Below are 14,046 nucleotides of genomic sequence, written 5' to 3'. Positions count from 1 at the left end.
CTAGGTTGGTCATAACTTTTCTTCTAAGGAGCAAGTGGCTGCAGTCACCATCTGCAGTGATTTTGGAGCCCAAAAAAATAAAGTCTCTAACTGTTTCCCCATCTATTTACCATGAAGTGATGGGGCCAGATGCCACAATCTTAGTTTTCTGAATGCTAAGTTTTAAACCAACTTTTTCACTCTCCTCTTTCACTTTCATCAAGAGGCTTTTTAGTTCCTCTTCACTTTCTGCCATAAGGGTGGTGTCATCTGCATATCTGAGGTTATTGATATTTCTCCTGGCAATCTTGATTCCAACTTGTGCCTCATCCAGCCCAGCATTTCTCATGAGGTACTCTACATATAAGTTAAATAAGCAGGGTGACAATATACAGCCTTGACGTACTCCTTTCCCATTTGGAACCAGTCTGTTGTGCCATGTCCAGTTCTAACTGTTGCTTCTTGACCTGCATACAGCTTTCTCAGGAGGCAGGTCAGGTGGTCTGGAAATCCCAGCTCTTTCACAGTTTATTGTGATAAACACAGTCAAAGGCTTTGGCATAGTCAATAAAGCAGAAGTAGATGTTTTCCTGGAACTCTCTTGTTTTTTCGATGATACAACGGATGTTTGCAATTTGATCTCTGCGTTACTCTGCCTTTTCTAAAACCAGCTTGAACATCTGAAAGTTCATGGTTCACGTACTGTTGAAGCCTGGCTTGGAGAATTTTGAACATTACTTTGCGAGCGTGTGAGATGAGTGCAATTATGCAGTAGTTTGAACATTCCTTGTGACTGGAGTGAAAACTGACTTTTTCCAGTCCTGTGGCCACTGCTGAGTTTTCCAGATTTGTTGGCATATAGAGTGCAGCACTTTCACAGAATCATCTTTTAGGATTTGAAATAGCTCAACTGGAATTCCATCACCTCCACTAGCTTTGTTCGTAGTGATCCTTCCTAAGGCCCACTTGACTTCACATTGCAGGATGTCTGGTTCTAGGTGAGTGATCACACTATCATGGTTATCTGGGTCATGAAGATCTTTTTTGTATAGTTCTTCCGTGTATTCTTGCCACATCTTCTTAATATCTTCTACTTCTGTTGTGTATATATAGATACATGTTGTATATACATATATGTGTGTGCTATATATCTATATACATATATATGTATAGATATGTATATACACACATAAATATATATACACATATATATCAACAAGCCTAAGATCAACAACACTCCAGAATCAAGAAGCATACCTAGTGCCCAGATATTCACTTTTAATATCATTCTCTAATATAAAATATGAATACAATATGGAATTTATTATTACTTAATATTGGTCCATTGTAACAAACATATCTTACAAATGTAAAGTGTTAATTAAGAGGGGAAGCTGGATATGGGTTTATGAAAACTGTACTATTTGCATATTTTTTTGGTAAAACTATACCTGTTCGAAACACTAAAGTTAATTTAAAAAATAAAGCAAACATGAAAGTTACTTTAATTTAATAGCACCTTGCACAATAGCCAACATACAACAGGTGCCCAATAAGCATATGTTAGGTAGCTAAGTGAAAAAAAAGGCAAGAAATGATGCTACACAAAATGCTACAAATCATTTCTAACTAGAAATAATTCTAACATTGAGTAAACTGTATTGATAAAAACCTGTTTTAAAACATGTTCTGCAACTTGTTCTTGTTCTGTAACTTATCAAGTTGCATTTTTGTAACTACTAGCAGATCTAGATATGATGAGACCCAGATATAAGCAAACTACTTGAATCACACATGTCATACTTACTGGCATACTTACCATTCCATCATGGTGAATAAATTTAAATTATAAATTATGTTGGCTTTGTTTTTTAATCACAGTGAAACTTAGAAATATCCAGTTCTTAGCACCCAGACAAATAAAACATGTTTCCAAGTTTAGTACCTCTGAAGAGTATTTTATTTCTTTGTCAAAGCTATGTATTCAGTCACTTTAGTATTCTGTACTTAGTCAAGTTATACATCAAGTGTGAATTTCTTAGATTGCCTATAAATGTGAATTGAAACATATCAAGGCATAGGAAAGCATTTCTCTGAAATTCCTCATCACAATTCCTACAAGCATTTGAAAACTTATTTTTTTGTTTGTTTGGTTTTTTTCATTTATTTTTATTAGTTGGAGGCTAATTACTTTTCAATATTGTAGTGGTTTTTGCCATACATTGACATGAATCAGCCATGGATTTACATGTGTTCCCCTTCCTGATCCCCCCTCCCACCTCCCTCCCCATCCCATCCCTCTGGGTCTTCCCAGTGCACCAGCCCTGAGCATTTGTCTCATGCATCCAACCTGGGCTGGTGATCTGTTTCACCCCTGATAGTATACTTGTTTCAAAGCTCTTCTCTCAGAACATCCCACCCTTGCCTTCTCCCACAGAGTCCCAAAGTCTGTTCTGTATATCTGTGTCTCTTTTTCTGTTTTGCATATAGGGTTATCGTTATCATCTTCTTAAATTCCATATGTATGCATTAGTATACTGTATTGGTCTTTATGTTTCTGGCTTACTTCACTCTGTACGATGGGCTCTAGTTTCATCCATCTCATTAGAACTGATTCAAATGAATTCTTTTTAATGGCTGAGTAATATTGCATTGTGTATATGTACCACAGCTTTCTTATCCATTCATCTGCTGATGGGCATCTAAGTTGCTTCCATGTCCTGGCAATTATGAACAGTGCTGCGATGAACATTGGGGTGCACGTGTCTCTTTCAGATCTAGTTTCCTCGGTATGTATGCCCAGGAGAAAATAATAGCAAACGAAGCAACAGACAAAGGATTAATCTCAAAAATGTACAAGCAACTCCTGCAGCTCAATTCCAGAAGAAAAAAAAATGACCCAATCAAAAAATGGGCCAAAGAACTAAACAGACATTTCTCCAAAGAAGACATACAGATGGCTAACAAACACATGAAAAGATGCTCAGCATCACTCATTATCAGAGAAATGCAAATCAAAACCACAACAAGGTACCATTACACGCCAGTCAGGATGGCTGCTATCCAAAAGCCTACAAGCAATAAACGCTGGAGAGGGTGTGGAGAAAAGGGAAACCTCTTACACTGTTGGTGGGAATGCAAACTAGTACAGCCACTATGAAGAACAGTGTGGAGATTCCTTAAAAAACTGGAAATAGAACTGCCATATGACCCAGCAATCCCATTCCTGGGCATACACACCGAAAACTTACTTTCGACAGTAAAACTTGAAGAAAACGATAGAGTTATCCTACCACCTTGTGGACTGTTAGGGTATAGCTGCTTCAGAGCCAAAAGCACATTTTAAGAATGGGAGGACAGAAAACAGAGAACAGTAGTTGCTCATGCTTTCCCATCACCTCCAGTTATTCTGCCTCTAATTCCACATCTTTACATCTTACCCATTACCTAAAATATAGTTTAAATGTCCTCACAATTATTCATGAATTATTTTATCACCAAATTATAGACCATCTATAAGTAATTTTACTCTGGGTATTATGCCTACCAACAGATGGGAATACCAGACTATCTTACCTGTCTCCTGAGAAATCTGTGTGCAGGTCAAGAAGCAACAGTTAGAACCAGATATGGAACAACAGACTGGTTCCAAATTGGGAAGGGAGTACATCAAGGCTGTATATTGTCACCCTGCTTATTTAATTTATATGCAGAGTGCATCATGCAAAATACCAGGCTGGATGAAACACAACCTATAGTTAAAATTGCCAGGAGAAATATCAATAATCTCAGATACACAGATGACACCACCCTTATGGCAGAAAGTGAAGACGCATTAAAGAGCCTCTTGATGAAAGTGAAAGAGGAGAGTAAAAAAGTTGGGTTAAAACTCAACATTCAAAAAACAAAGATTATGGCATCCAGTCACATCACCTCATGACAATAGATGGGGAAACAGTGACAGACTTTTTTTCTTGGGCTCCAAAAATCACTGCAGATGGTGATTGCAGCCATGAAATTAAAAGATGTTTGCTGCTTAGAAGAAAAGTTATGACCAACCTAGACAGCATATTAAATAGCAGAGACATTACTTTGCCAACAATGGCCCGTCTAGTCAAAGCTATGGTTTTCTAGTAGTCATGTATGGATGTGAGAGTTGGACTATAAAGAAAGCTGAGCACCGAAGAATTGTTGCTTTTGAACTGTGGTGTTGGAGAAGACTCTTGAGAGTCCCTTGGACTGCAAGGAGATCCAACCAGTCCATCCTAAAGGAAATCAGTCCTGAATATTCAATGGAAGGACTGATGCTGAAGCTGAAACTCCAGTACTTTGGCCACCTGATGTGAGGAACTGACTCATTGGAAAATACCCTGATGCTGGAAAAGACTGAAGGCAGGAGGGGAAGGGGATGACAGAGGATGAGATGGTTGGATGACATCACCGACTCAATGGACAAAAGCTTGAGCAAGCTCTGGGAGCTGGTGATGGACAGGGAAGCCTGGAGTGGTGCAGTCCATGGGGTCGCAAAGAGTCAAAAACGACTGAGCAACTAAGCTAAACTTATTACATCTATTATATATGTATATATTTCACATCTATTATATTTTTGACCAATTTCTAACTTAAATTTTTTGGTCATCTATCTCTCACCCTTATTTGGAGGCAGTGAATATACAAGCTTATGGACTAGCACAGCAGCATCCTCATAAGATGCAAGTAATAAACATTCATGTGATAAATATTTGTTAAAAGAATAAATACAGATGTGAATGGTATGAGACTCCATAGGGACATATACGAGAAAATTCAGAAAGCAATCATTCTATATGCAATACAAGAAATTATTTTCATTTGGCTTAAACATAAAGCTGCAATTAATATTAAAATATTTAAAATAATATTTTATGACATTTTAGATTTTTGTTAGCAAATAGAACAATTCATAAACAAGTAATTATTGAAAATATGATAGGCTGAGGAATTTTCAATCATTTAACATGATGGCAGATTTTTATCATGTTATATTCATATGCATTTTGGGTTGACTTTAATAATTCTAATGAATAAAACCAATGTCATTCTTTTTAAATGTCCACATCATAGAATCATCTCTAATTGTAAATTAAAATTACAAGATAATGACTAAATGAAAATGTATCTTTGCTCTAAACCTCCATTACACCTTATACGGTCCTTCTTATTTTCCAGCTGGTATTACAAAGTCTTACATTCACTGGAAGTATTTTGAGGACATATAGACTTCAAGTACTGAAACCGGCTCATGCCTGGTCTCACCAATAGCTTACTACTCAGAAATTTTCAAGCCATTTGTTAAACTGTTGGTAGGTTGAAACTGGTCATGGTAGGAACATTTACACAACAGAAATCAGAAAACAAATCAAGATACTTTACAAAATTTTAATCAGGTTTAACTTCTCCACATCTCATTTTCTCTACTTGCATTATGTAGTGAGGAGAGACAGAGGAGTTCCTACCACACAAGACTCTTGAAGGACTGAACAAAATAACCCACATAAAAGGCTGTGTCTACTGTCTGGCATATTAAGTATGCTCACCAAATACTATAATCATTCTCCTTACCCCATCACAGTGCCTTGCAAGTAGTAAATCCCTCAATAAATACTCAATTGTTAAATGATAAATAAAATAAAGAATTTCAATGGAATATTTTAAGACATGTTAACACTGATAGTAGTCCCAGGTTAAAAACAGAACAGATCACTATAAGGGATATAAGCTCTTTGCTGAAAAATAACCCAGCCTCTTCCTGCTCTAAATAAATTGACAGATTTTTATCTCAAAAATTTCCAGTTATATTCATTTAGATTAAAATTCTAGATATATATACCTACATAAATATAGATCTAGAGAGATATACAAATCTTTGTTTCCTTCTGCATTTTTCAGCCCTTCTGATTCAATCTAAAGTGCCTCCTTTCTCCTGTTCTTCTTAGTTTATTTCACAATGCAAAATATATAATTTATGCCTCATTTTGTTTCAGTAAAGGCTTGTTGTAAATCATAGATAACGTGGGTTCATGGTTAGTGAATAAGCTTTTTAAGTTTCTCCAACAGAAGAAAATGAAGTAGCTTTTTACTAAGTCTCTTTCCCATACTCCTGTTTGATTGCCCAATGGCAGAAAATGGGTTTCTTGACTGACCTTTGGGGAAAGGCAAAAATTAAGTTTCCAAGTACAAAGCTGAAAACCAAATTATCAAGAATTTCAACAAACAGATGGAGAAACATACCGTGTTCATGGATTGGAAGAATCAATGTTGTCAAAATGGCTATTCTACCCAAAGCAATCTATAGATTCAATGCAATCCCTATCAAGCTACCAACGGTATTTTTCACAGAACTAGAACAAATAATTTCACAATTTGTATGGAAACACAAAAAACCTTGAATAGCCAAAGTAATCTTGAGAAAGAAGAATGGAACTGGAGGAATCAACCTGCCTGACTTCAGACTATACTACAAAGCCACAGTCATCAAGACAGTACGGTACTGGCACAAAGACAGAAATATAGATCAATGGAACAGAATAGAAAGCCCAGAGATAAATCCACGAACTTATGGACACCTTATCTTTGACAAAGGAGGCAAGGATATACAATGGAAAAAAGACAACCTCTTTAACAAGTGGTGCTGGGAAAGCTGGTCAACCACTTGTAAAAGAATGAAACTAGAACACTTTCTAACACCATACACAAAAATAAACTTAAAATGGATTAAAGATCTAAATGTAAGACCAGAAACTATAAAACTCCTAGAGGAGAACATAGGCAAAACACTCTCCGACATAAATCACAGCAAGATCCTCTATGACCCACCTCCCAGAATATTGGAAATAAAAGCAAAACTAAACAAATGGGACCTAATGAAACTTAAAAGCTTTTGCACAACAAAGGAAACTATAAGTAAGGTGAAAAGACAGCCCTCAGATTGGGAGAAAATAATAGCAAATGAAGAAACAGACAAAGGATTAATCTCAAAAATATACAAGCAACTCTTGAAGCTCAATTGAGAAAAATAAATGACCCAATCAAAAAATGGGCCAAAGAACTAAACAGACATTTCTCCAAAGAAGACATACAGATGGCTAACAAACACATGAAAAGATGCTCAACATCACTCATCATCAGAGAAATGCAAATCAAAACCACAGTGAGGTACCATTACACACCAGTCAGGATGGCTGCTATCCAAAAGTCTACAAGCAATAAATGCTGGAGAGGGTGTGGAGAAAAGGGAACCCTCTTACACTGTTGGTGGGAATGCAAACTAGTACAGCCGCTATGGAGAACAGTGTGGAGATTTCTTAAAAAACTGGAAATAGAACTGCCATATGACCCAGCAATCCCACTCCTGGGCATACACACCGAGGAAACCAGATCTGAAAGAGACACATGCACCCCAATGTTCATCGCAGCACTGTTTATAATAGCCAGGACATGGAAGCAACCTAGATGCCCATCAGCAGACAAATGGATAAGGAAGCTGTGGTACATATACACCATGGAATATTACTCAGCCATTAAAAAGAATTCATTTGAACCAGTTCTAATGAGATGGATGAAACTGAAGCCCATTATACAGAGTGAAGTAAGCCAGAAAGATAAAGAACATTACAGCATACTAACACATATATATGGAATTTATAGAGATGGTAACGACAACCCTATATGCAAAACAGAAAAAGAGACACAGAAGTACAGAACAGACTTCTGAACGCTGTGGGAGAAGGTGAGGGTGGGATGTTGCGAAAGAACAGCATGTATATTATCTATGGTGAAACAGGTCACCAGCCCAGGTGGGATGCATGAGACAAGTGCTCGGGCCTGGTGCACTGGGAAGACCCAGAGGGATCAGGTGGAGAGAGAGGTGGGAGCGGGGATCGGGATGGGGAATATGTGTAAATCTATTGCTGATTCATGTCAATGTATGACAAAACCCACTGAAAAAATAAATAAAAAAAAAAAAAAAAAGAATTTCAGACACTTTCCAAGAAGGAATATGAGAAATCTCCTTGTCCTTCAAGGTTAATGTCACCCTTAAATCTCTTTACCCACCTCATCACAATCCTAATATGGTGTTTCTTTAGATTTAAGGCTGTTTCCAATAACTATATTTAAGGATCTGCTGTAGCTTCATCTGCTCACTAATAAAACCAAAAAAATGGGAACAACTAATTAGTTGTAACTACTTAGTTTCAAAAACAGACTGGAGTATGATTTACTCCAGATGGCTTGGAATAAAATTCCAGTTGCTCAAATGTAAATTTATTCATATAAAATTTTGTTCCCCTTACTTAGCTATTATTAATTAGCACAGAGTTTTTTTTTTTTTTTTTTATTAGTTGGAGGCTAATTACTTCACAACATTTCAGTGGGTTTTGTCATACATTGATATGAATCAGCCATGGATTTACACGTATTCCCCATCCCGATCCCCGCTCCCACCTCCCTCTCCACCCAATTCCAGCACAGAGATTTTTTAATGGGGGAAAAATAAAATATTGGCTCAGTAATATCACTAAGATGATCATTTGCCCTAGAGAATATGCAATTCTGTCCATGATCATTTCTAGTTTAAAAATACACAGAGACTGAAACAAATAGCACATCCACAATGCACTGGCTGATGCAAGTGAAATATTTACTTCAATCCTGGTCTACCCTTACCCAAGAACATTTTGATGACACAGTATGTGACAGAAGGGGCTTCCTCTAGAAGTAGAAACAGGTGGGTTAGTTAGAAATTAAAATTTCAACTAACTTGCAGGTACCTATAAGATGAAACAATACATTGTATTTGATTCACCTCCTGGTCTGTTTCCAAAGGACACTATCAAACACAATGATTCTTTTTCCCAACAGCTGTCACCACCAAGTCCGCTATAATTTGTATTTTCCCTTTGTGTTTGAATCCAGACCGAGAGCAGATGGCTGGACTCAGTGCTAGGGCAAAGGTAAAATGAGCTGCCTTACCTAAAGAGGTACTGCCAGAGTTCATTAAGACAAAAGTCCCAGCAACAAAATACCTACAAAATCTAGGGTCTAGAAAACACAATCTGAACTTCCTATATAATTTACCAAATAAAAACAAAAAACTCACTTTGGGGGAAAACTTTAATAAATTTGCTAAGAGGTGAGGATAAGATGCACATATTTCATCTTCAGAGAGAATCAGTTTCTCCTGTCATCAACTCTGTAATTTCCAGTCTCTGTAAAAAAGCAAATTATTATACTCAATGTTCCTATAAGCTGAGCTCATGGGTGAATTCCAGGACATAAAATTTCACCTTCCAGAGCTAAAACTTTACTAAAGCAAATAGGTTCAAAAAATATTTCACTTTTTTAAAAATTGCAAATTAATATCGCAAGGGGAAAGCTAAATGAAAGGTGAAACTTTTCAACCAAGGAGATTAAAGCTAGAATCAACTAGGGAAGGAAATTCAGACCTGCAAGATATAATCAGTCATTTATTAACCATGTAGTGTTTTTATAATATATAACTGGAAGTAAAAGAGTTAGGACTATAAAGACACTGAAAAAACCCTACTACTATTACAAAGAAAGTTTTATTTCCCATAAAAATAAACTTCTCGCCTTCTTTTCTGAAGGTGAAAGGTTGTGGCATTCAAAAGGCCACTTATTTTGCCTCCCCTCAGTGGCACAGGAATAGAGAATTTGGTTGCCTCCATTTACTTAAAATGACTAAAAGATAAAGACAGTGGAACTAGAAATTGCTCCTGTGGCCCTTCATAAATTGGTGGTTTTCCCTACACTCTGATTAGTACCAAGAGATAGACAGAATCCCAACCGCAAATAGATTTATATTATTCAGTCCCTTCTCTCAGCTAACTCAAATCAGTAAAATCATAGTAATAACAGTTGACTGTCACAAGGCAGAGACTTCAGTAGCCTAAGAGGCTATTCTTAGTAGTCAGATTTCAGGACTAGAATATCCAGTAGTGAGATAAAGATTTTTTTTTGAGGCAAAATAATTAATTAACCTGGTTGTTTTTTCAAAGCCCAAGGACACAGAACTTAGGGGGAAAAAAGAAAAAAAAACAACTCTCAAGTTAAATTATGCCACTATCTACAGGAAAGAAAGTGAAAGTGTTAGTCACTGAGTCCTGACTGACTCTTTGTGACCCCATGGACTATAGCCCACCAGTCTCCTCTGTCTTTGGAATTTTCCAAGCAAGAATACTGGAGTTGGTGGCCATTCCCTTCTCCAGGGGATCTTCCTGACTCAGGGATAGAACCTAGGTCTCCTGCATTGCAGGCTGACTCTTTACCATCTGAGCCACCAGGGAAGTTCCTCATTTACAATTACTATACTTTCAAATAAGATAAAAGATTGTATATATACAATATACATAGTACATATTTTTTTAAGTTTCATCATTTATAAACCTTTCTTTCCTCCACAGTAGCTGGAAGAAGCAATAGTTAGAACCAGACATGAAACAATGGACTGATTCAAAATTGGGGATGGGGTACATCAAGGCTGTATATTGTCACCCTGCTTATTTAACTTATATGCAGAGTACATCATGAGAAATGCACAGCTGGATGAGGCACAAGCTGGAATCAAGACTGCCAGGAGAAATATCAACAACCTCATATATGGAGATGACACCAACCTTATGGCAGAAAGTGAAGAGGAATTGAAGAGCCTCTTGATGAAGGTGAAAGAGGAGAGTGAAAAAGCTGGCTTAAAATTCAACATTCAAAAAACTCAGATCATGGCATCCGGTCCCATCACTTCATGGCAAATAGATGGGGAAACAATGGAAACAGTGACAGGCTTTATTTTCTTGGGCTCCAAAATCACTGTGGATGGTGACTACAGCCATGAAATTAAAAGATGCTTGCTCCTTGGAAGAAAAGATATGACAAATCAGACAGTGAAATAAAAAGAAGAGACATTACTTTGCCTACAAAGGTCCATCTAGTCAAAGCTATGGTTTTTCCAGTAGTCATGTATGGATGAGAGAGCTGGACAATAAAAAAGGCTGAGCACCAAAGAATTGATACCCTCAAACTGTGGTGTTGGAGAAGATCCTTGAGAGTCGCTTGGGCAGCAAAGAGATCAAATCAGTCGATCCTAAAGGAAATCAACCCTAAATATTCATTTGAAGGACTGATGCTTAAGCTGAAGCTCCAATATTTTGGCCACCTGATGCAAAGAGCCGACTCATTTCCCTGATGCTGGGAAAGACTGAAGACAGAAGGAGGAGATGACAAAGAAGAGATGGTTGGATGGCATCACCAACTCAATGGACATGAGTCTAAACAAACTCCAGGAGATGGTGAAGGACAGGGAAGCCTGGTGTGCTACAGTCCATGGGGTTGCAAAGAGTCATACACGACTGAGTGACTGAACAAGCTGGAAGAAAGGCAGTCTCTGAATATGGCTAAGATATGTCAACACAAATGGTGAGAAACTTTGTCTTTACAGGCAGTTTCAGACCTGGGCTCAAATCCCACTCTACAGACTCTCACACATATGCAAGTGAAGTGAGTCACACAGTCCTGTCCGATTCTTTGTAACCCCATGGACTACAGCACACCAGGTAATTTACTTAATTTATCTGAACTTCAATTCCCAAAACTTTTTTAATAGAGATACTTTTGCCTACTTCATGGACAAGAAATGTGTATATATTTGTATATATATAGTATGTAGTATATATATAGTATGTAGAAATGTATATAGACAAGAAATGTATATAGTATGAAGTATAAAGTCTATAAATATGCTCCCCAATATAGTAGGCACTAACTACATGTGGCTATTTAAATCAAATTTAGATAGATTAAAATTAAATAAAATTTAAATTTAGTTCTACAGTCACACTACGCAATAACCAACAATCTCCTATGGCTGGTACAGAACATTTTTATCATCATAGAAATTTTTGGACACTACTAGAGAATCTAGTAAGTGCTCAATAAATGTTCATTTGCTCAGTGGGGCATCTTTTCCCTCTGCCTCTTCAATTCCTTTAAATTCTCAGGCTTACCAAGTTATCTCCTTATCATGAAGGAGAGCAAGATGATAAGATATATTCATGTTTATATTTTTTTTCTCTCTCTCTCCTAGGAATAATGGCATTCTAAAAGATCACTGCAGGGAGAAAACAGTGCTTATCACAAACAGGAGAAATTCTAACAACAGAGATTTCATGCATTACAGCAGACATTGGGGAAGGTCTTTCTGGACTGTGGGGGGCAGGGACAGGAAAAGAATCTCCACAGTAACCTCGATTTATATCCAAAGATCATCTCCTCCTACTGACTTTGACACAGTAACACGTACAGAGATAATGGAAAGGAAAGGGTATTTTCCTCTGTAAGATTCTTTTCACACCAAATTTTCTCTCACTGAAATATCTAAAAATAGGTATGAATAATCAACACTTCCCTAGAGATAATTTAACCAGTTAGTCTTGAGTACTTGAGTAGAATTCTTTGCATTAGTCTTGGTATTCTTTGGTTTCACTTTGTCTCTCCTTCCAAATATCAGAATTGCAGCTGGGAAGCTACCAGAGAGAAAATGCTGCTACAGGTCTAGAAAGTTGAGGAATGAAGAATTACAAGAAACTGAAATTTAGTATGATCTGTAAGAAAAATTCTGATCTCAGATGATACTTAGGGGTATCTGATGTATATGTATGTCTGGGTCACATCGCTGAGTACCTGAAACTATCACAGCATTGTTAATCAGCTATACCTCAATATAAAATGAAAAGTTTAAATTTTGTAAAAAGCTATAAAATATAATAAAATTATTTCCTATCACACGCACACACACACACAAAAGCTAGAAATGATTAAACTTAGTCAGGAAGGCATGTAAAAAGAAGACATAAGCTAGGCCTCTTGCACCAAACAATTTTCTAAGTTGTTAATGCAAAGAAAAAATTCTAGAAGGAAATTAAAAGTGCTATTCTAGTGAACACACAAATGATAAGAAAGTGAAACAGCCTTATTGCTGATTTGGAAAAAGTTTGAGTGGTCTGGATAGGAGATCAAGCCAGCCATTTCTGTTAAGTTAAAACCTAATCTCTTCAATTTTATGAAGGGTGAGAGAGGTAAGGAAACTACAGAAGAAAATTTTGGTAAGGTTTAAGGAAAGACGCCATTTCTATAACATAAAAATGCAAGGTGAAGGAAGTGCTGATGAAGAAGTTGCACAAGTTATCCAGAAGATCCAGCTAAGATAATTATTGAAAGTGGCTACACTAAACAACAGATTTTCAATGCAGACAAAATAATCTTACTTTAGAAGGTGTCATCTAAGACTTCAATAGCTAGGGAGGAGAAATCAACGCCAGGCTTCAAACCTTCAAAAGATAGGCTGACTCTCTTGTCAGGGGCTCATGCAGCTGGTGACTTGAAGTTGAAGCCAATATTTATTTACCATTCTGAAAATCATAAGGCTCTTTAGAAATATGCTAAAACTACTCTGTCTGTGTTCTACAAATGGAATAACAAGGTCTGGATGACAGCACATCTGTTTACACCAAGATTTACGGAATATTTTAAGTCCATGGTTGAGACTTACTGCTCAGAGGGGAAAAAAAAAATTCTCTTTAAAATATTACTATTCATTGACAATGTGCCTACTATCTACTCACCCAAGAGTTCTAAAGGAGATGTACAATAAGATTAATGTTGTTTTCATGCCTGCTAACACAATATCCATTCTGCAGTCTACAGATCAAGGAGTAACTTTGATGTTCAAGTCTTACTGAGAAATACATAGTGTAAAACACAGCTGTCATAGATAACGATTCCTCTGATGGATATGGACAAAATAAACTGAAAATTTTCTATAAAGGATTCACCATTCCAGATGTCAGTAAGAATATTCCTTATTCATAGGAAAAGTGCAAAATATCAACACTAACACAAGTTTGGAAGAAGTTGATTCCAACTCCCCTGATGACTTTGAGGAGTTCAAGACTTCAGTGAAAGAAGAAGCTACACATGTGGTGGAAATAGCAAGAGAACTAGAATTAGAAGTGG

This window comes from Dama dama, chromosome 24 (assembly GCF_033118175.1).
Source record: "Dama dama isolate Ldn47 chromosome 24, ASM3311817v1, whole genome shotgun sequence".
Classification (NCBI taxonomy): Eukaryota; Metazoa; Chordata; class Mammalia; order Artiodactyla; family Cervidae; genus Dama; species Dama dama.
The sequence above is the reverse complement of the archived record's forward strand: the minus strand, read 5'-3'. Positions refer to the sequence as shown.